At 40.8% G+C, this 20,565-nt stretch overlaps 2 long non-coding RNA genes across 3 annotated transcripts; both read left to right on the top strand.

Moving 5' to 3' along the window:
- Positions 1–187: 187 nt before the first annotated feature.
- On the top strand, positions 188–1,160 carry LOC146388891 (uncharacterized). The gene is made up of 3 exons (XR_014800095.1): positions 188–334; positions 441–527; positions 856–1,160. It is a non-coding gene; the product is annotated as an uncharacterized LOC146388891 (long non-coding RNA).
- Positions 1,161–14,507: 13,347 nt separating this feature from the next.
- LOC146388890 (uncharacterized) lies at positions 14,508–18,989 on the top strand. 2 transcript variants are annotated; one of them, XR_014800094.1, is made up of 5 exons: positions 14,508–14,620; positions 17,604–17,778; positions 18,074–18,224; positions 18,389–18,521; positions 18,872–18,989. It is a non-coding gene; the product is annotated as an uncharacterized LOC146388890 (long non-coding RNA). The 2 variants fall into 2 exon arrangements; XR_014800093.1 differs by having other exon boundaries at positions 17,604–18,224.
- Positions 18,990–20,565: the final 1,576 nt, after the last annotated feature.

Genomic DNA, 20,565 nt, shown 5'->3' with positions numbered 1-20,565 from the left:
TTTATTGGTGTCAATAGAACAAACAATTTCTGTCTCTTTAATCTGTGTCACTAGTTGAAATTCCAATGATGACCAGGAGATGGAGACATTACAAAAGGAACACTGTTTGCTAAGTGTCAGCTCATATGTTTCCTTTTATTGCGGAATAAGAACAACAAATTGTTACCCTTGTACTCGTTAGTGTGAGCTCCCCCGTTGATGTAGTGCAAGTCAGTCTGTTCATCAGTGGCGTGTTTTGTGTGTCTCTTCACAGTGGAGAAGTACAAAAACTGTCAGCCCCTGGCAGCTTCCAGTAACTGCGATAAAGCCGTGGACCCTCTGGTTAACCTCAAGAGTAAGTAAAACTCTGACTTGAGCTTCGTTCTGGCATTCTTTCTTCTTTCCCTCTTTAAATCTTCACAGGATAAGAGTTAAAACCACAATGTGTTTCTTTTTTCCAGGTTTCTCCAGATTTCAAAGCAGGAGTTACAGCTTTGTCAAATATCCTCAAGATACAGCGTCATGACGACTACCTGGTTATGCTTAAGGTGAGAGCGCTCTAAAGGGCGCTTTACTACTGTAGCAAAGCTCAGCTTGGCACAGAGAAAGAAAAAGTTGGTCAATAATCGGTATAGTTGGTGAAGTTTGTGTTTGCTTCACAATAAAAGCCCTTAAAATGCCTTTCATGTGAGCTGGCAACACGAGTAAAGCCCTAATTTGTTCTTTGAATGCAGATTAATGGTCAGATTGATAACAGAGACAAAAGTTGGTATTCTGATCCAAGAGAGACTTTCTCCAGAAGCCACCGCTAAAGCAACAATAGAGAGGTAAACTGAAAACATCCATCCATCCATCCATCTTCTTCCACTTATCCAGGACCAGGTTGCAGGGGAAGCAGCTTAAGCAGAGAAGCCCGGACCTCCCGCTCCTCAGCCACCTCCACAAAGGTGTTTTCAGGCCAGCCGAGAGATATAATCTCTTCAGCGTGTCCTTAAATACACTGGGAAATAACGAGGGGAATGAGACACAGAAGGGGAGCACAGGTAGGAGAAATCAGACATAACGAGAGCCAAGGGAAGCGAAACACAATATATTCACGTAGGACACAGACCTTTAAAGTAAAACAGGAAATGTAACACAGAGACGCAGACTGGACTAGGAGATACAGCTGACAGGAGAGACAGAGCAACAAAGAAACACAGAGATTGTCGTGGTTCGATTTTTTGAGGAAGAGACATACGACTGGAAGTCCATAGTGGGTCAACACAAATTATTTTATTAAAACACACAGTACAGTGTGAGAAGAAACTTGCAACAACAATCTTACAATCTTCCAATCTTTTTTCGAGCAGACCGCTCCCCATCCTTATATTACCCTGATGACATCACAGCCAGATCTTACTGGAAATGATAACAGTTCCAAAGTTCTCCTTATATAGACATCCGATACTACTTTCGAAACAAACAAGTTTGTGATATGTTGTGCAATTTTGTGAGACTGTGTGTCCAACCGAGAGATTGTCCTGAGACGACCTCCCTGTTCTTAGTACGTGCAGGAGTGAACGTGCGTACTTTCCATGACTCTCTATGTGCATGTTGGTGTGGGCCTGAATATGTGTGTAAGTGAATGTAGAAGGCCCTACTGGACCCACAGCTTCGAGAGGTGTGAATACGATGATATGGATACCATTTGCAACAGCTCAAGCAGATAGAAAGAATGATAGAGAACAACAATAGACTAATTAAAGTGATGATAATATACATACATCAATATTTTGCTCAGATTACCATAGATATAATTCAGAGATTATTCTGTCAACTGGTTCGACAATGATGAATGATTGATCAATGATAGTTCTGATTATAAATTGTCACCATAAGAATACAAAATAAAATATCTCTTGTCCACACTCCTCCTCTTTGGCCATCGGCCAACCTTTACCCGAATTTTGTTTCACTCCTCCGTCCAGGCGGCTTCTCGCAACGGCATCATATACCCCAGACCAGCTGAACCAGCTGAACCAGAGTCTAGGGCCCTGCTTACCAGTTTTACCAACACTCGCCTTAGCAGAGGAATGAGACAACATCCGATCATCAATATACCTAGAAAAACTATAAGAGAAAACATGGCAGACATAAACACACCCTTCCATTGCCCAAAAACAGACGTGATCCAGTCTCCCAGCCCCGTGTTCACGCCTGATTGCTCATGCATGGTTCTAGATAACGTTTTCAGATTCTCAAGCGCCCGAGTGACCGTTCCGTCCGGAGCAGTATTGTTGGGAATAAAGGTGCAGCACATGTCACCAAACATTGCACATACTCCACCTCTCTCAGCCAACAACATGTCCAGAGCCATTCGATTTTGGACTCCCATTAAAGACGTCGGACCTAATTGTTCCCACCTGAGCCAACCTCGCGCTTGAATTTCCTCGACGACTCGATCGGTTTGGACTCTGGAGCGGATAGACCTCTGCGTCTGGGCAATTCACCTGTCTGCCAATAAACAAACAAACACATTATAACACTGATTATCCCCAACATCCCCGTTATTTTCCAATTTTCCCACAATTTCATGATCACTGTTCCCAGGCTCTTTTACTTTCACTTCGTGATAAGAGTATAACGTTATGAGTATAAAAGTAAAAACCGTACAAAACTATTACGATTCCTTTAAACTATCAAATACTTTAGACTAGAGCCCTAGCCTATTAGGAGCCTGGAATGAATTAATGCTTGGCATGTCACGCTCCTCTTCTTTCTTCGTGTCCCCAGGTAGACTGCTGGGGAGAACCGCGGCACAGGGGGAGAGGATTATTCTGCCTCTATGTTCCCCCCTGTGTTACTTAGGGTGGAGCTTATCTCGAGTAAGCTCTCTTCCGGGGCCACCTCCTCTTGGGCCTTCCTGGCCTCCTCCCACATGTTGACTCCCTACTGAGGCCTGTACACGAACGTTACACATTTTCTCTAAAACAATCTCCTGCCAACCTGTAAGCTTGTGTAAAAACATCAGTCAGCAGTTACAGGTTAAGCTCATTTAACTCCCAGCTCCACCTGGAACCTGTATCCTGGAAAACAAATCTGGTAAATCAAACATCTTATTTATAACCAACTATAGATCACGAAAGTGATAAAGTATTCAGCACAACAGACAAGTATCACGTTCAGGATTTCCCAAATCATTACATCACTATTATTGCTGCAATTTATTTTATCCCCAATTTAATCAGTGACTTCCCTTAAGCAATGTCACTCCACTTGCTTTATCCCTACGAACCCCATATTAAACTGTTCCATAGAAACTGCATCCCTTATTTGTTTTCTCATGTCACTTGTCTGTTTTCTACTGAATCCTCCACATGCCAAAACAAACATTAGCAAACCACATTTGACCATCTCAGGTTAGGCGTCAGCCATCCACATTCCAGAGGTCCTGTAAAACATTTCCTATAAAAAGAATCACCCTGTTTCAAAAGAAGAAAATGCAAATGTTAACGCTGCGCAGGTGTGTACACACTTTCTCACAATTATCTCTGTGAGCAACACAACACAAACCCCTGAACAACCACCCTGGTAGGTTCACGAACACCGAAAGTAGTATTTAACAGTTAAATCGTCATGCAACCTCAGATGTCGCTGTCATCTATCTGCTCCTGTAAAAAGAAACACACCTAAATTCATCCACCTTTTTTCCTATCTAGGTGGAGGTTAACCTTGAGTCGTGGTCAAGTCCTGTCAGCTTTTACCAGTCAGTCAGTCAGTTTGTTTCATTTCCAGTCATTCATTCATTCATTCATTCATTGCTGATAGTGGAAACCATCGCCGCATTTAGATTTCCGCCCTCAGCAAAATGACGTCATTTCAAAAAGAAAAACAAGAACTTGAGATCGGATTACCTCGCTGAATCCTTTTTAGGCAGGGACCCTTATTTTCTAATTGTCCCAATAAGTGGCTTTCTCCAGAGCCCATTTTAATGTGGAGAAACTCACTTGCAACAATTTTCTCGCCGACGTGTAATGCTTGTAATTTCCGATGTGCAGATCTGCTTAAAGAAAAGACTCTCAAACAAAAATCAGTGCACTGTTCAAAATATAAAACAAAAATCAACAGTAAAACTTTAAAAGAACCCCTACTATAAGCTTAGTAAAAGAATGCAACTTAGTCTTTCTGAAAGACACACACTGTATAAATCTCCGAATGCAATATCTGTGCTGTAAATTATATTATTAATGCAATGGTGATGATGATTATTATTTAGCAATAGCAGTAAAATAATTTCCCTGCTCCACACTCCCTCTCTCGCCCTCTGGAACACCAGAGGTCGCAATACATTGTGTCCTCGCTCTGACCCTCTCTCATGGTCCAGAGATCTTCTGCAAAGGAAACAAAACCCCATTTCCCCTCTAATCAATTGAGTTTAAGCATATAAGCAATTACTCCTGCATAACTTTGATCATAGCTAAATGCTGCCTAGACACAACTCCTGTGTGTTGACACTAACTTCCCTTTAACCTCACATTTCCTATGTTATAACCTGTTTTGATATAACTCTTTTTATTTCATTTTGCTCCTTCTAATGTAAAAATACCTTCTAATTCTAATTTATCAGCCGTAACCAAAATATATGCTTTCCTTCCTCTTTGGTCCGTCTTTAAGTTCAGTTAAAAACTAAACGAATTTCAGGCCTTTTGCCTGGAATCAATACTCTCATGTGTGTTTCTGGACTCTGTGTCTGTAAGCGTGTGCAATCCCTCAATAACTCATATCCTCCTCACAGTAGATTGGCCAATCATATCGCTAGCCAAAAGCTCGTGACCCTCAAGAGACGAATTGAGCCACAACTCCTTTAAAGGCACAGAATGCAATATGTATAAAAATCATTTCTACTTATAAGCTCTCCCCTTTATCCTAAAAATAAATCTATGTAATATCTGTATGTGTAAGCCTACATTATAACCACTACTTCCTTTGTCAACGTGTCCCACAATTTCCCTCTAAAATTTGTACACAGCTTTAAAACACTGGCATTGTATCTTCTAAACAGGATTCAGTTCACTTTAATCCTTTAACCTTAACATAAAAATAGCAGTTTCTGTTTACCATATCCAAATGACCAAAAAGTCATAAAATGATCCTAAATTCTTTAACAATTAAATTATTAAACCCTAAATTCCCCCTTTATTTTGACACACATTCACTGACCTGTAATCACACCATATTTTGCTAATAGTGGAGCCTCCCGCGTCAGATTCTCCACCCTCAGCAAAATTAGCTCATTCATTTTTATTTTCGATAGGAAACTAATTCCTTATGTTTTGGACTGGATTGAATCGCTACAATCCTTTTCGACAGGGACTTACGACCTGATCAGATCCCCACAGGTAGCTTTCCCCTTGGCCAGTTGTAATCTGGAAAGCCCACCTTATATTTGCTCTTCCCGAGACTTTATCAGCGCTGTTATTCACTGTTGCAGGCCTGCTTAGAACAAAAATGAGGAATAAAAAGAGAGCTGATTATTAGCTCATGAAAACACAAAACAAAATCACCTGACAGGTTTTCTCTAAGTGCACTGTTACAAAAATAATGGGCCCCTCTCAGACATGTCCATGTTTCCTAAAACTCCCTCTATTAAAAACAAAAACAACAACACCCCGAACCTCACTGACCGAATCAACCCATCACCACAACCTCAACAACCTTACGCACACAAATATTGACCCCGCAGTCCTGACACTCCCGGGTCAACTCACATAATTACACCTCCTCAATACACCGAAAGTCTTGTGAAAACCACACAATTTGCACACAACAATCACCCCCTTACGACAACATGTAATCACTAAACTATAAGTTTCCGATGCAAATCTGCATTCCTCTTCTGTCTGCTATGCTTAAAACTACTTTAATCACTTTTTCTTTGTTCATAACTCACTCCCTTTGTCATATAGCTTCTTTGAATTTCCTCTACTTCAAACTCAAATGTATTCTATTAAACATTCACACCATTCTATCACTCATACAAACAGCAAGCTGTTCTTCATTGCGTATGTTTGTGTTCGTAGCCAGGTTTAATCAATGTCTATGCATTAATCATTATGAGCTTGTCCTTGTAAGGCTAATGCATTTTCTGCTTGTGTATGTGAATTTGCATATGTTGCCTTCGCAGTGTTTCAGACTCCTGCACATTTCTCCACTTAAGCCGTCAGTTTTCCTACCCAAATTTGCTAACCCAAATTTTAAGTTCCCACCTTATTAACAGCATTCCTGGTCCTCAGCCAGAAGTTAGGGCCCACTTGTCAGGTCTATGGAGACATGGCGCTGTGGACAATTCAACCAGAAACTTGCCTTATCATATCCAGTCAAGTTAACCTATAGGTTTCTTCCAACCGCTGCACGTGGAGAATTGATCCAGGTCTGTTTCGCCCCTGAAGAAACACAACTGAGACATTTTATTATTATCGTGAGTACTTAAACTACCCGTTTCCCTCTCTCTGGTCAGAAATACCAGCTTATGTCATGTGTATAAGTGTAAGCAGGTCTTCATTGCTTTTCCTATGTATTTTGTTAATGTTCAGTGAGTGTAAGCTGCTTTCTTCATTGCCTCTGTATGTTATAATCAGGTTTAATTCATACATCATCTCACTGATTTCTTAATTCAAAACTATCTCACTTTCTGATTCTTTCCAGAAATAATTTCACATGTAACACTTTGTGTATGTGTGTTTTCCATTCATTCACGTAGTTGTCAGTTATTTTCTTTCTTCATTTTCCCTTTTTTCTGGTGGACATCTCTAAACACCATCATGAGTTCAGGGTTTCATTTCAATCCAATTATACCCTGTATTCTTGCAGTCGAACTCGTCCGGCTTCACCTCTCACTGGTCCCCGTCCTCTTTTCTCAGTGTCCTTTTGTTGTCTTGAAGTCTCCAGCAAACACAGTCCGTTTCTTCTCTGTTTCTCTTCAGTATTTTCCTTTTGGATTAAGTCCCAGCCTGAGTTTTTCTTTGAAAGAAGCCTCTAGTGTCCATTCTTATATTTCAGTACATAACTGAAACCAATTTAGTCGAGGAGGGTAAGAACAGCCTGCACTTTCGCCGTCCATGTTTCATCACGTGGTTTCTTCTTCTCTGTTGATCCTTTCAGTCGTCTATTTCAAGATTACTCCAAGCATGGCAAATCTGACAATCAGTGTCCAGTGCTTTCCCACCGTTCAACTGTCCAGCCTGTCATTCACAGTGCACGTTTCCATCTCGTAGTTCCTTCCATGCTGCTGGTCCCGTCAGTTTGGTTTCAGTGTTAACGGTTCAGTTGCACTATCTTTTGCCTGCTATTAATTCTTCCCAAATCCACGATGTTCTGTTGGTCTTCATCAGAAGATTAACTGTCCTTTGAGCTTCTCCTCAGGATGGGGACAAGTGGGAGGTCAAGCTGTAAAATTTTAAACCAAACTTTGGCTTGTTTTCTCCCAATTATGTTAATCTATGGTTTTGCTGCTATGCTCACAATTCTAGGTTGAGAAAAGTCCACCTTTATCTATTTGGGGCCTATATATATTGACACACTAAACCATAGCATTAATATCATTTTCATTTCTTTCCTTAAAGCCTCCATTGCTTCATGTGGCCAGAGTCTGCCTCTTCTGTTTTCCTCTCTGGGTGCTCACTCCTTATATGGGCATGCAAACTTCCTGTCACACACACACACACAGCCCCCACCTTTTCTTTCTTTCAGGAACACAGAGCCACGCGGCTCTCATGCACTTCACCAAGCCCCCCTCTCTGCAGCTTCTTGAGACAGAGAGAGAGAGACGCTTTTCCTTTTTTCTCTACCACAAACAAAAGCAAGCCTGTACATGCAAGCTTTTAAACAATATAAGCGCTCTCAATGTAATTTACACTTTATTTACATACACGGGTAATTTACATTCTATTTACATACACGGGCCCGTATAAACGTATGAAAACACCATATGCCAGAACAACTTATCTTCTTCATTTCTCTACCGGTGTTCCTAAGTTTTTCGACTAATTTAAAAGCATCTTTCAGCCCAGGGCCACGCCTTGCTAATCAATTAAACCCGCTTCGAGGACGCCCCCGCCGAGAGCGGTCAGATTCCTAAGCCCTACTTAATTTATAACTGCTTCCCGCCAGGCAACAAGGACCTCCACCAGCCACGTGAAATATCACAGTTCACGCTTTTGGCTTTACTTAAAGTTCACAAGTCCCCGACGTTGAATAGTCACAGCCGGGTCGCACCCTGTCAATCAAACAGCGCAGTAAGGAAAGTGATCCCCTTGATCACTTTAGTTTTTAAGGGGGGCTCGAAATCCCCCGGGTACCACCCGAGCTTTTAACCTGACCGTGCGTCCACGATCAGGGGTCGCCGCCACACGCTGAGCAACTGCACTCTTAGGGGCCGCGCCCCAGTCCTAAGACAATTTATTTAAGTGTATTATAAGCATCACTCCCGGGTCTTAGCCCGCGGTTATTTCGACGCCCGAACCGCGTTCTGCTGATCAATCAGACCGAATACCCTAAACTACTGGTTGGCTGGCTGGCCTCCCCAGTCAACCCTCATCACTTTAAACACACACCGTATTGACTTAAACACATAACCTCTTAACTCAAAATTCACCCCCAAAATAAACAGCAATAAATTTAGTCAGTCCAATATTCCCCAAACTTTTATCACTAATTACCCCAAAATCACCACGGACACAGACCAGAAGCTCTACTGAGTGAACATTTAATTTAGCTTAATTTCCAATTTAGCACCTTTGGATATTTCTTGGATCAACAGGTGGTGCTTACCTCCTATTTCGGGGCCCATCACTCAGTCGACCTCCTGACTGTCCGTCTGTTTGACACCACTATACCTCAGCCAAACTCCATTTTTCCCTCCTCAAACCGGGTTTTCGGCACCAAGATTGTCGTGGTTCGATTTTTTGAGGAAGAGACATACGACTGGAAGTCCATAGTGGGTCAACACAAATTATTTTATTAAAACACACAGTACAGTGTGAGAAGAAACTTGCAACAACAATCTTACAATCTTCCAATCTTTTTTCGAGCAGACCGCTCCCCATCCTTATATTACCCTGATGACATCACAGCCAGATCTTACTGGAAATGATAACAGTTCCAAAGTTCTCCTTATATAGACATCCGATACTACTTTCGAAACAAACAAGTTTGTGATATGTTGTGCAATTTTGTGAGACTGTGTGTCCAACCGAGAGATTGTCCTGAGACGACCTCCCTGTTCTTAGTACGTGCAGGAGTGAACGTGCGTACTTTCCATGACTCTCTATGTGCATGTTGGTGTGGGCCTGAATATGTGTGTAAGTGAATGTAGAAGGCCCTACTGGACCCACAGCTTCGAGAGGTGTGAATACGATGATATGGATACCATTTGCAACAGCTCAAGCAGATAGAAAGAATGATAGAGAACAACAATAGACTAATTAAAGTGATGATAATATACATACATCAATATTTTGCTCAGATTACCATAGATATAATTCAGAGATTATTCTGTCAACTGGTTCGACAATGATGAATGATTGATCAATGATAGTTCTGATTATAAATTGTCACCATAAGAATACAAAATAAAATATCTCTTGTCCACAAGATCAACATAAAGGAGGCACAGAGGGCAGCTACTAAATACTCAGAAAACTAAACAGAATACAAGAAACCCAAGACACTAGACTCTATAGAATAAACTGGGGCAACAAAGAGAACTTAGAACATACATCATAGTACAAAAACACTGAGATACAAGAAACTCAACACTGGGTCAGGAGACCCAGGATCCTGACACTTCAAAGTGAATAATACTAAGCGATCACCCTTCATGACACCATTTAAACAATTAGAATTCCAACTGTGCGTCTAAGAGGGCACTGCCAAATGTGGGTGTGCTTTGGTGAACATCAAAACACATCTTTACCGCGTCGTCCTACGCTGAAAGCTTTGTTAATCAAACGTGACATTTTTCTTGTGATCGGTTCAGTGGAAAATTTCATATTTCCTTCTGTGATCCATCCATCCATTTAGAGTTAAACTGTTCTAGTGAGCCTGTTGCATTTGTCAGAAATCAGCAGTTGTCATGAGGCATCTAACTGGTGAATAATTTGAGGCATACTGCTAGAATGTATGTACATCTGCCCCAGATAATCCCAAAAAAAATTCAAAGATTAGACAAAGATACTGGCAGAGTCAATACCAAATATGCTAGGCCACTCTAAAACTTCCATTTCATGAACTCTGACCTTAAATGAGGCAAGTGGAACCTGAAATGTTGTTGTGGGGGTTTTTGTCACCTCCTGAATGAATCTTCAATGAAGTCTTGGAGAAACAGATTAGGCCTTCGCTCTATACTAAACGGTGGTGTTCACTGCTAACTTACTTGAGTACACCAGTTTGTATCCTTCTGTCAAGGGCAAAGACCAAATGTGTGCGTGAGTTTACTTTGAGTATATCACCCTGGGCAAGATGAAAGGTTCTTGCAGAGATGTTGATTCCTTTCCCAGCTCCCACAAAGGTTTGAAGACTGGTAATACATTTGACATCTCTTAAATACTTGCAATGATCAATAGCCATTATTTTTCTCAATAAAAACTCATGTCATGCATATTCTGAAGCGTTAAGATCTATGACCTTGATGCTGTAGATGCACTTGTGGTTGTTCATTGTTCATTGGGTAGTTTGGCGAGAGCTGTATCCCTTCATTATTTATGACTGAAGAACGACACTCTGCTGAAGACAGAGGATAGAAAGGAGACAATTAAAAAATGCACAATATTGAGACATTAGTTTAATTCTTAAGAGGCTTATAAGGATGTGGAGTGGTCATGTGAACCGGTTTTTGTTGTGCCACAAATTGACCTGCATGTAAAGCTTTAGTGATAAACAAAAGCTGTGTTCTGCAGCTTACTAAAGAGGCTTGTGGCTTTTTAAAGTCGCTGGTCCTACCAGATAAAAGTTTTTGCCCATTTTCTGTGCAGCTAGGGGGAACGCAGGCTGTCCTCAGAGTAATAATCAGTGAAATTCCTTTGTTCTTAATATAAATGAAAAATGAGTCTCATGAGTCTCATTAGGGTTGTTTTTTATGTTTCTGTGTTCAACCGATGTAATAAAATATAACTGTAAAGCTTCTACAGCTTTTAAAACCTTAGTTGTTCCACTTTTTTTTACATGAGCAGTGTTACAAAAACTACAATACAAAAAATACAAAAACTATTTACATTTTAACTTTTAACTATTTAAATTTTCAGCTTTCTGTCACGGGTTGCCGGGGCAAGCCGTGTGAGAATTATTTACGACCCAAAATGCGGCAGCTGTGGTGCAAGTGAGTTTTTTAAACCAAAAGAGGATACAACAGCAATGGTGAGGGTGAACATGAAACTAAGAAAACCTAAACTGGGAAAAACTAACAGAAACTAACCAGAAACAGATATGCAGGGAGGTACGGGGAAATTCACTTCAAAGATCTGGCTCTAAGATTTGTTTCGTTCGCGACCGACACATCACTAGTGCAGATAGTGGCAATGATCTCTCCCTTGCAGGGCCCTTTCTAAGAAATTTGACATCATAATCTTACAAGTTTCATTGTAGGTTCAAAGTTATTTTCCCCAGTAAAAAAGTTACAGTCAGTCAAAAAACTTATTTTTTTTATGCAGGAGTGGCACATGCTCAGCAGAACAGAGCTAGAGATATAACAAGTAGACAATTGTAAAAGGGAATTTTTTAATCAACGTGAGACCTAGCCAGGTTTTTGTATCTGTATTAAGTGGTGTCTTAAACTTTTTTGATTAATTTCTTTTCTAAAAAGAGAATTCAATTTTTTTTTTATCACATAATAAACTTTAGTGTCATTTGTAAAGCTGACTTTAGGTGGCACTACTACCACTATTACCACAAAGTAAACCAATGATTCGATACAGTATTTGAGATTTGAGCTTTCTCAGCAGATACATGGAATAGACTACAAAACAGTTCATTTGATGCCAGTCCCACTCTCTCTCTGTATGTCACTCACTCGCTGATACTAACTGTCAACTCATTACTTCCCATTGCTGCGCCAACCGCCCTCATTCCACTTAGCTGACTACTGTGGTGAGTAAAAAACTCTCAGTGCTGTACTGTTTTATTTTTATGACCATAAAAATACAAGTTTGACATTTAAACTCACATGACAAGTCTTCTTAAAGTTAAACTGATTTCAAAGACAAAAGAGAGGGAAAAAAGAATAACCTTGCTTTTACCTTAGTAGTTTTATGAAAGATTACATTGTGTCCTTGGGCAAGACACTTCACCTACTGCCTACTGGTGATGGCCAGAGGGGCCGATGGCGCGATATGGCAGCCTCGCTTCTGTCAGTCTGCCCCAGGGCAGCTGTGGCTACAACTGTAGCTTGCCTCCACCAGTGAATGAATGAATAGTGGAATTGTAAAGCGCTTTGAGGATCTCGAAAAGCGTTCTATAAATGCAATCCATTATTATTATTATTATTACCTGCACTTCCGTTCTGGTGTTGTGGCAAAAACAAAATGAAGAAACAAACCTCAACAAAACACTGCTCCACTTTAACCCCTTACTTTGGCAGAAATCATCTCTCATTATCCTATAATATAGGCTGCTGCATAATAAACAAAGATTTTTGGAGGCTAATAGTAATGTGAAATAATAACTCCTCCGAAATGCATTAAAACAAAAGAGGCCTCTTTGAAAATGTAAGGAGCAGAAAGTACAAATATTTGTTTAAAAATGTATGGAGTAAGAGTAAAAAGTAGTGAGAAAAAACTACTCAAGTAAAATACAGATGTCTTTAAATTCTGCTAAGTGTGAAGAAATCGACCCAACACACACAATCTTTGCGTGCTCAGTGTGGCTTTTATTGAATACTCAGCAGCTGATACTGTTGTTTTCGGTACTCAGACGCAGGAAACAGGCACACCTTAGCTGCTGCAACCAATCCGCTCCTCCGGCTCCACCGTTACTAAATACACAGAAGGGGAAGAAAGATCACACACCCCGGCCACATTAAGTAAGTTACTATAAGTAAGTACAGTAACAAAATATTTGTATTTCGTCACTTCCCACCTCTGTACTTAAGAGAATCAAGTACAGAGCAGGCTCTTCTGTGTTTTCATGGCAGCATGGAAAACACTTATGCTTACTCCAAGCACCGCTGCGAGTTTGGCCGTCAGTGTCAGTTTTCGGATTCGCCTGCTGAGCTGCTGGTGGACATCCACCCGGACCCAAGCCTGGCCCTCAACTTCAGCCAGAAGCGCCACCGGGACCTGGCCACGCAGACAGGTGTGGAGATGTCAGAGCACGAGGTGAGCCTCACTCCCAAGAGATCATGGGATAATTATCAACTAAATTATCAAAATCAAATAATAAAATAATTATTACAGAAAACGTTAAAAACAAAATTGTATGAATCTGAAGGGTCTTGATGCATGCAGACTGAAATGACTTATGTCAGTCTGAAATTACCTGCCACTTAAGTAACTTATTACTTAAACTTCATTCCAAAAAGTTTGAATAGAGATACAAGACTAGAATATGTGACCGTGATCTGCCAGAACTTCCCAGTCCCAGTTTCTTATGTGGGCCCTTGGGAGAATTAATTGCCTGCCCCATCATAGACTGTGAGCCTGAGGAGCCATGCTGATTGTTTTCTCTAATTTTTACTGCAGCGTTTCTTTGTAGTTTGTAGAAATGGAGATGTTTTATTTTTCTGAAGACATCTCAGGCTATTGCTGAGTTTTAGAAATTATTTATGAGTTGTGGACACTGTCAGATCAGCCGCTTTTACACAGAGAAATGTGAATACTCTAGAGTTATGGGCAGGGATAGCTCAGTAGGTACAGTGGTGGCCCTATGATTGGAAGGTTGGGGGTTCGAATCCACTGAACGGCTCCCCCGAGGTACCCCTGAGCAAGGTGCTGTCTCTACGCACTGCTCTTTGGGTGCCCAGTGGCTTCCCACTCCTTCTCTGAGTGAATGGGTTAAATGCAGAGAGGGATTTTCCCTCGGGGATCAATACAGTATTCATTATTATTATCTTATTAGTATTGGGCTAGGATAAATCAAGCTAGAAGCAGTCCATGAACTAAAATGAGTGTGACGCTCCTGCAGTAACTGATCACCTACACACAGCTTGAACTGGATTGCCAAAAGGGTTGAAATTACATACATAGTAAAGAGACTGGTTCTTATATACAGAACATGTCTCATTCACCCATTCATAAAAGCAACTTTTCTGTGTTTTTTTTTATCACACTCTGATGAATGCATCAGAAAGCAATTCAGGGTTCAGTATCTTGCCCAAGGGATGCAGCCAAGGACTGAACCACCAACCTTCTGATTAGTGACCTGCTCTACCTCCTGATTAACAGTGCACTGTGTGAATTGCCTGTCTGTGTGAATCTCAGGTGCTACTTGTTGTTTTCAGGTGAACACAAAACTTCACGAGACAAGAAGCTGTGGAGTAAACCAAGTGGAGGGGGGGGGGGGGGGGTGGCCCAAGGACATCGACCCTGCTGACGAGAAACAAACAAGCCTTTTCAGGAATAAGGTGGAAAAGGACGAGAGCTGCATCAACAGTGTTCTGCAGCTGTGCAGAGTAAGATCCAAATGAATCCACAGCAGTCCACCTAGTCTTACTATGATGCATGCTGTCTGGTTGGAGTTTTGGGTTGATGCATGTTGGCGGGATGGTTGCTGGCTTTATGGATGGTTGGGTTAATGCAGGTTTGTTGGTTGGATTGATATTGAATGGATACATGTTGTTTATGGATGTTGTGTAGCCCAGGGTTACAAACAGATAAAAGTAGAAACCTTTTGTTAGAATTATTACACAAGTTGTTAATGTATTTAAGTTAAAACATTCAAAGCTAAAAGAGCAACACTGGTTACGTTGGTGAGGCTGCTTAGCTCTACACTTGCTGTAGCTGTGCCTCTGACGTAAGAGGAACATTGTTGCTGTTGAAGCAGAGAAGCAGGTGAAAGCGTAATGTGTCTTTTGTTAGCTAGTAGATCTGGAGACCTGAAGCTCTTTCCTTATAAATACACAGTGTTTGCACTAACAGTTGCAGCTGCTTAAATGTTAAAGCTGTTCACTTGGTAAACAAATGTCAAAGATTACAGTTCTATGTGATTAGCTAACTGCTGCTGTCTAAACTCACACTCCTTTGTGTTGGTGTTTTGGTTTGGAAGTTGAGTTGTTGTTGTGAGTTGAAAGAAAATGAACATGCATGCCTATTTGCACTGAGTTGTTTTAAAGTAGTGTTTTTGTTTACCACTGGTGTTATTAATTGGTATAATGAATAGAATATAGCGAGTTTGCTGCCTTAAAGGAGCACAAGTGGCAGTGAGTGATCTGGTTTTCGACTCTTCTCTGTCTGCTGAATGGAGACCCAGAGAAGAATGGACTTTTTGTACTAGCTGGCTGGAAAAGTATCACAGCTGTTACTGACTGATTTTAATACCCTGTAAAATGCAAGGACTTGAGCAAGGATGCTGAATCAGAGGTGTTGAGTTTGATTCTCTTCATGGCACAGGGAAAGTCTCTTCCCTTTTGCATGACACACTGTGGCATTTGAGGGAACCCTGTTGAAGCCAGCCGAGCAACTTCAACACTAAAGGTTCATGTGATAGCTGTATTTGTATATTATTACCAAACTGATGACAAGTTAGTCAATGCACATTTCTTGGTGACACAGATTGTATGAGGCTCAGCGTGAGGCGTGCTGCAACATGTGGCCTCCCATTGGTTTAGCAAGTCTTAGAAAAGTCACCCTTTGAGACCAGGACAGGAATGCCCCAGAGAGAGAGGTCCAAGCATAGTGCTTTTCTTTTAGCAGTTATGGATAATAAGCTGGTGAATGAGGTGTGTATCGTCTTTGTCAGCCGTATGCGGACAAAAGTTGTTTTCCCCAAGGCCTTGTCAGGAAATGAGCCCATAGAGCATCCATTTCAATCAGAGTGGGACAAAAGGGCTCATTTGCCGGTTGGATCACTGTGGCTGCACATAACGGCAATACAGAGCTTCAGGCGCACAGAGCAGCTCCTTGGATAGAACAAGGGAAACGCTCTCCAAACAACAGCATCCTCTCTGGATTGTTGACACCATAAAACTGATGTATGAAGTAGCAGCTGTGCCCGCACCCTCAGATATTGGGAGGGGGGTGCTACCTTCTGTTTTCACTCTTAACCACCCACCTTGCTGAATAGTGTCCAGCATTGCATTTGTGTTTTAAATCAAATTACTTCAAACTTTTTTCAAATATGGACGAAAGAGTAAATACAGTAACATGCTGTCAGAGGTTTATTATTTTTGACAATGTCTGTATCCTGTAATGCTTTGAGTTTCTGACTCATGATTGGCTAATTTAATATTTGCATTACTGTAGCGAGCAGTGGAACAGGCTGTGCCTAATAAAATAGGTGCTGATTGTACAGCGTGACTATACCGAACTATACAGTAGATGGTGCTATGGTCTCAGACTGTATGCATTTTCTTTGTCTGTTTTCTGACACGTATAGTTTCACAGGTATCATTTTGCTTTCTCCATTAAGGTAATTTTGTTTTGTATTTTGTTTCCAAAATAATACTTTACATTTCATTTTTGTGTCTGAACACTTTTTACTCTACATCAGGTCTTCGTTTTTTCAGGAACTCTTTCCCAAGTCAATAAGTTTTTGAGAAAAACACTAAATATTTTGATGACTCAATGAGTCTTTAAAGGGTGCTGAAAAGTTTCTATTCATTCATCACAGAATTGAATCATTGACTGACTACTCATGTTTTGCCAAATGTGAAAAAGGCTTTGATTGTTGTTGTGTCTTTTGCACAAGTGAATCTGTGCGGTGAGATTGACTTTTCTGCTGTGAGGAGTGTGCCAAAGTGATTGAGAAAAACGTAAAAGTTCAATTCAATTCAATTTTATTTATACAGTGCCAAATCACAACAACAGTCGCCTCAAGGCGCTTTATATTGTAAGGCAGACCCTACAATAATACATACAGAGAAAAACCCAACAATCATATGACCCCCTATAAGCAAGCACTTTGATGACAGTGGGAAGGAAAAATTCCCTTTTAACAGGAAGAAACCTCCGACAGAACCAGGCTCAGAGCATAACGAGACACAGACCTACAAAGTAAAACAGGAAACTCACAGACTGTTTTACAACACAAAACCCGGGGAGACGAACAGAGCACAGAGGAAAGACACAGGTAGGGATGATAAAACACTAAACACCAAAACCAACCCTAAAAACAAATACAAAATCAGAATTAACACAAAACGCTGGCTCAAAATGACCCAGGACCATGACAAATACATCATTAAATAATAATAATAAGAGTTAGACAAGTGCACCTTACAAAGTGGCCGGTCAGTGTAGAATGAAATGTAACAAAATACTGTATTAACTTTCAACAGGAACCTCACTGCCAGGAACGATGCTAACCCAGCCACTAATACTTTTGTCACTTCTCCTGAGGAAAGAAGTTACAGGGACCACACATGGGCTTTCTCTGAATATTTGTGACCTTAAAAAATGTCACTTATACCTGTCGACCCATTGTGTTACTTTATGTAGATAGTCACTGCCCTGGCCCTCGCCGAGACCCTCAGCTTCAACCCTGAAAATGACTACCTGACTGCTCCAATGGGGAGAAGTTCAAGCTGGAGCCCCCCACTAGCGCTCCTCCAGAGACTTTGACCCAGACCAGGACACCTACCAGCACCCCCCTGCTGAGAGCAGCTCAGTCAAGGTGATAACTCTTTTCAGATACAGAACCCAGTCTACGAAGATCTGACAAATCCTGTTTGACTCACTATATTTTGTAAATACATAGAGCCTTTATTTCTCTCCCTTATTTGATAATGTTCAGGTAGATGTAAATCCTTCCACTAAGCGCCTGCAGCTGCTGGAGCCATTCAACAAGTGGAATGGAAAAGACCTAGAGGACATGACAGTCCAAACTATCACAATGAAGTGATCCTTGTAAACCTGGTAGAATATCTCATAAGCTCCATTTTGACTGAAAACTTAACTGTTAACTTCAGGCCCTAGCTGAAATTTCGCGGCCACCTGAACAACATCTCCAACAATCTGCTGATCGGTGCGGTCAACATCGAGAACGCCGCCGTCAACAAGATCAAGAACCAGCTGACGGGAGAGTATGGTGGGGTGTCAGATGTGGCTCGCTACTACAAGGTAAATGTGATGCGAGACCGCGTCAGGTTAAGATTGATTGAATTTGCACACCTTCCTTTTGATGTTTCATCTTTTTCTAACAGACTATTTCTCCATTTTCGGCTCAGGGCTTTAAGAGCAGATGCAGTTAAAAATGTTCCTCAGATATTCCTTTTACGTTACAGGCTAACGGAGCGAGCTGGGTGGTAGTTGGTGACGAGAACTATGGAGAGGGATCCAGCAGAGAGCACGCTGCCCAAGAGCCGCGACACCTGGAAGGATGCGCCATCATCATTAAGAGCTTCGCCAGAATCCACGGTCAGTGTCATGGCATGGGAAAAAAAAGATTTTCTGGCATCTCTTTCTCACATATGCAAATATTTTTATGTTTTAGGATCTGATGGTTATTTATTAAAATATGTACATGTGTACCACATTGTCTGGCCTAGATGCATGATCTTCCTCTCACTCTCAAGGATGATGATTTGTTTTCTTTGTTTCTTTTTTCAAAAGAATTCAATCATGGAAAATCTTTGTATAATACTTTTCTATCAGTCTAATAATTTTACATGTAACTTCATTATTCATTATGGCGTTATTCATTATACACTGCATGTAAGATGCATGTATGACATCCCTGTCTGTATATCATTTATTGTTTGTTTCAGTACACTCAGTCCAAACAGCTGCGTTCCTTCATCCCCAAACCTTGAAGTCAGAAGAGGTGGAGGTTCAATCTCACACGGTTGTTGGGCGATTGTCCCAGTCCCAGTTTTTCTGTTTGCCCTCGCCATCACCTGGACCTGCCGGTTAGTGTGTGATTTCCTAGCGTAGCTGTAATAGGAGATTACTGAGTGTCTTTGAGCCAAATGTTTCTCTAATACACAATCAGATGCTTGTACACTAGCATTTTATAGAGACAAAGAAAGAAGTTTAAGTTTAAGGTTGTTTCACCATGCAGTGTCTCTCCTCTGCAGACCCTCTTGCAAACACTAGAGACCTTAATTAATGCGGTTTCTGTTGAGTGACACTTACGGAAACCAGACTGAAATTTGTCATGTTTTTCTAAAAAAGCAGTAAGTTGATCTGCAACTGCTTTTTCCAGAATTTTTGACAGTAATAGGAGCTTAGAGATAGGCCTATAATGCTTTGTCGAGTAGGTTTTATTCACATTCATCATGTAGGAAAAATAAATGGAGTGTGAAACACTTTTATAGAAAATGTTTTCGTTTTTATTTTTTTTCCTCTCTTCTTTTTTTAATAATGTAAAAAATGAATGTTACAAAGAAAATGAATTGACCCATACAAAAAACCCCAAAACCAAACAAACAAAAAGAAAAAAAAAAGAAAAAGGAAAAAAAAGAAATCAACAATAATATAGTAGTGCGTGTCCTTATAGTTTAATATTAACATTAACATCTGCTAGCCTCAAAAAACCAGGTCTTAACATTAATCAATATTGACATAAATCTTAACCAATATTAACAGTAGTAGCAATATTAATGATTACTTGCTCCCCGATTGAAACATACTAATAATGCTGGAATATCTATAAATAGAGTATTCTTACAAGATAGAACAGCCACTGCCGGGAATAGCAGAAAAATCTGTATGTCAAGCATTGTTTATCCACGGATGAGCTTTTTGGGGCAGCAATGACAGTTTTTAAAGGTGCCAGCAACATCAGCATCAGTGCAGCCCCTGATCACATCAACAGGAAGGGAAACACAGAGTCTGGGTTTTGGGGAGTAGTGGGCTGTTTAGGTAAATACTCAACACGCTCACCATCAGCTGGATTCACTGCTCTCTCAGTTCAGAAGAAGCTCCAGAGGATCAGAGTGAATCTGGACTGGAACAGAGGAAAGCTGTCGTTCTCTGGGCCCAATACTAACACACACATACACACCTTCACACACACTTTCGCTCACAGGATGTTTCCATTTATCCAAACTGGGGATGATGTGAAGGTGTTGCTGTTGAAGGTGTCAGTGGAGCAGATGAGTTGAGGATGATTATATTTCTCATGTTGTTTCCTGTCAGTGAGTTGAAGCTGTTAAACTGCAGCTGTCCTCCTGCTGCCTCTTGGTTCCAAAGCCCTTTGTTTCTTTTTTAGTTCTCATTGTTCCTGCTCTCCACCTTTTCACATTGAAAATCATTTCATTGTTTCTCACTGAATGACTCCCCAAACCAGATTTGAAATTCATCAAGTTTCTAATCATTACAAGTGGTTCATGTTTCTATTTGATGTGTGTAAATGGAGATGATTTAGTTTGCTGGGATATGGACTGACATGTGTTGAATGCGAGGAGCAGATTGTTGTTGTCTTCTTGTCTGTTTATGAAAACAAATATATTGTTGAAAC

Source organism: Perissodus microlepis, chromosome 4 (genome assembly GCF_051167445.1).
Source record: "Perissodus microlepis isolate ML-2025 ecotype Zambia chromosome 4, ASM5116744v1, whole genome shotgun sequence".
In the NCBI taxonomy this organism is placed as follows: Eukaryota; Metazoa; Chordata; class Actinopteri; order Cichliformes; family Cichlidae; genus Perissodus; species Perissodus microlepis.
Note: the sequence above shows the minus strand (reverse complement) of the source record. Positions and strands in the feature narration are given on the sequence as shown.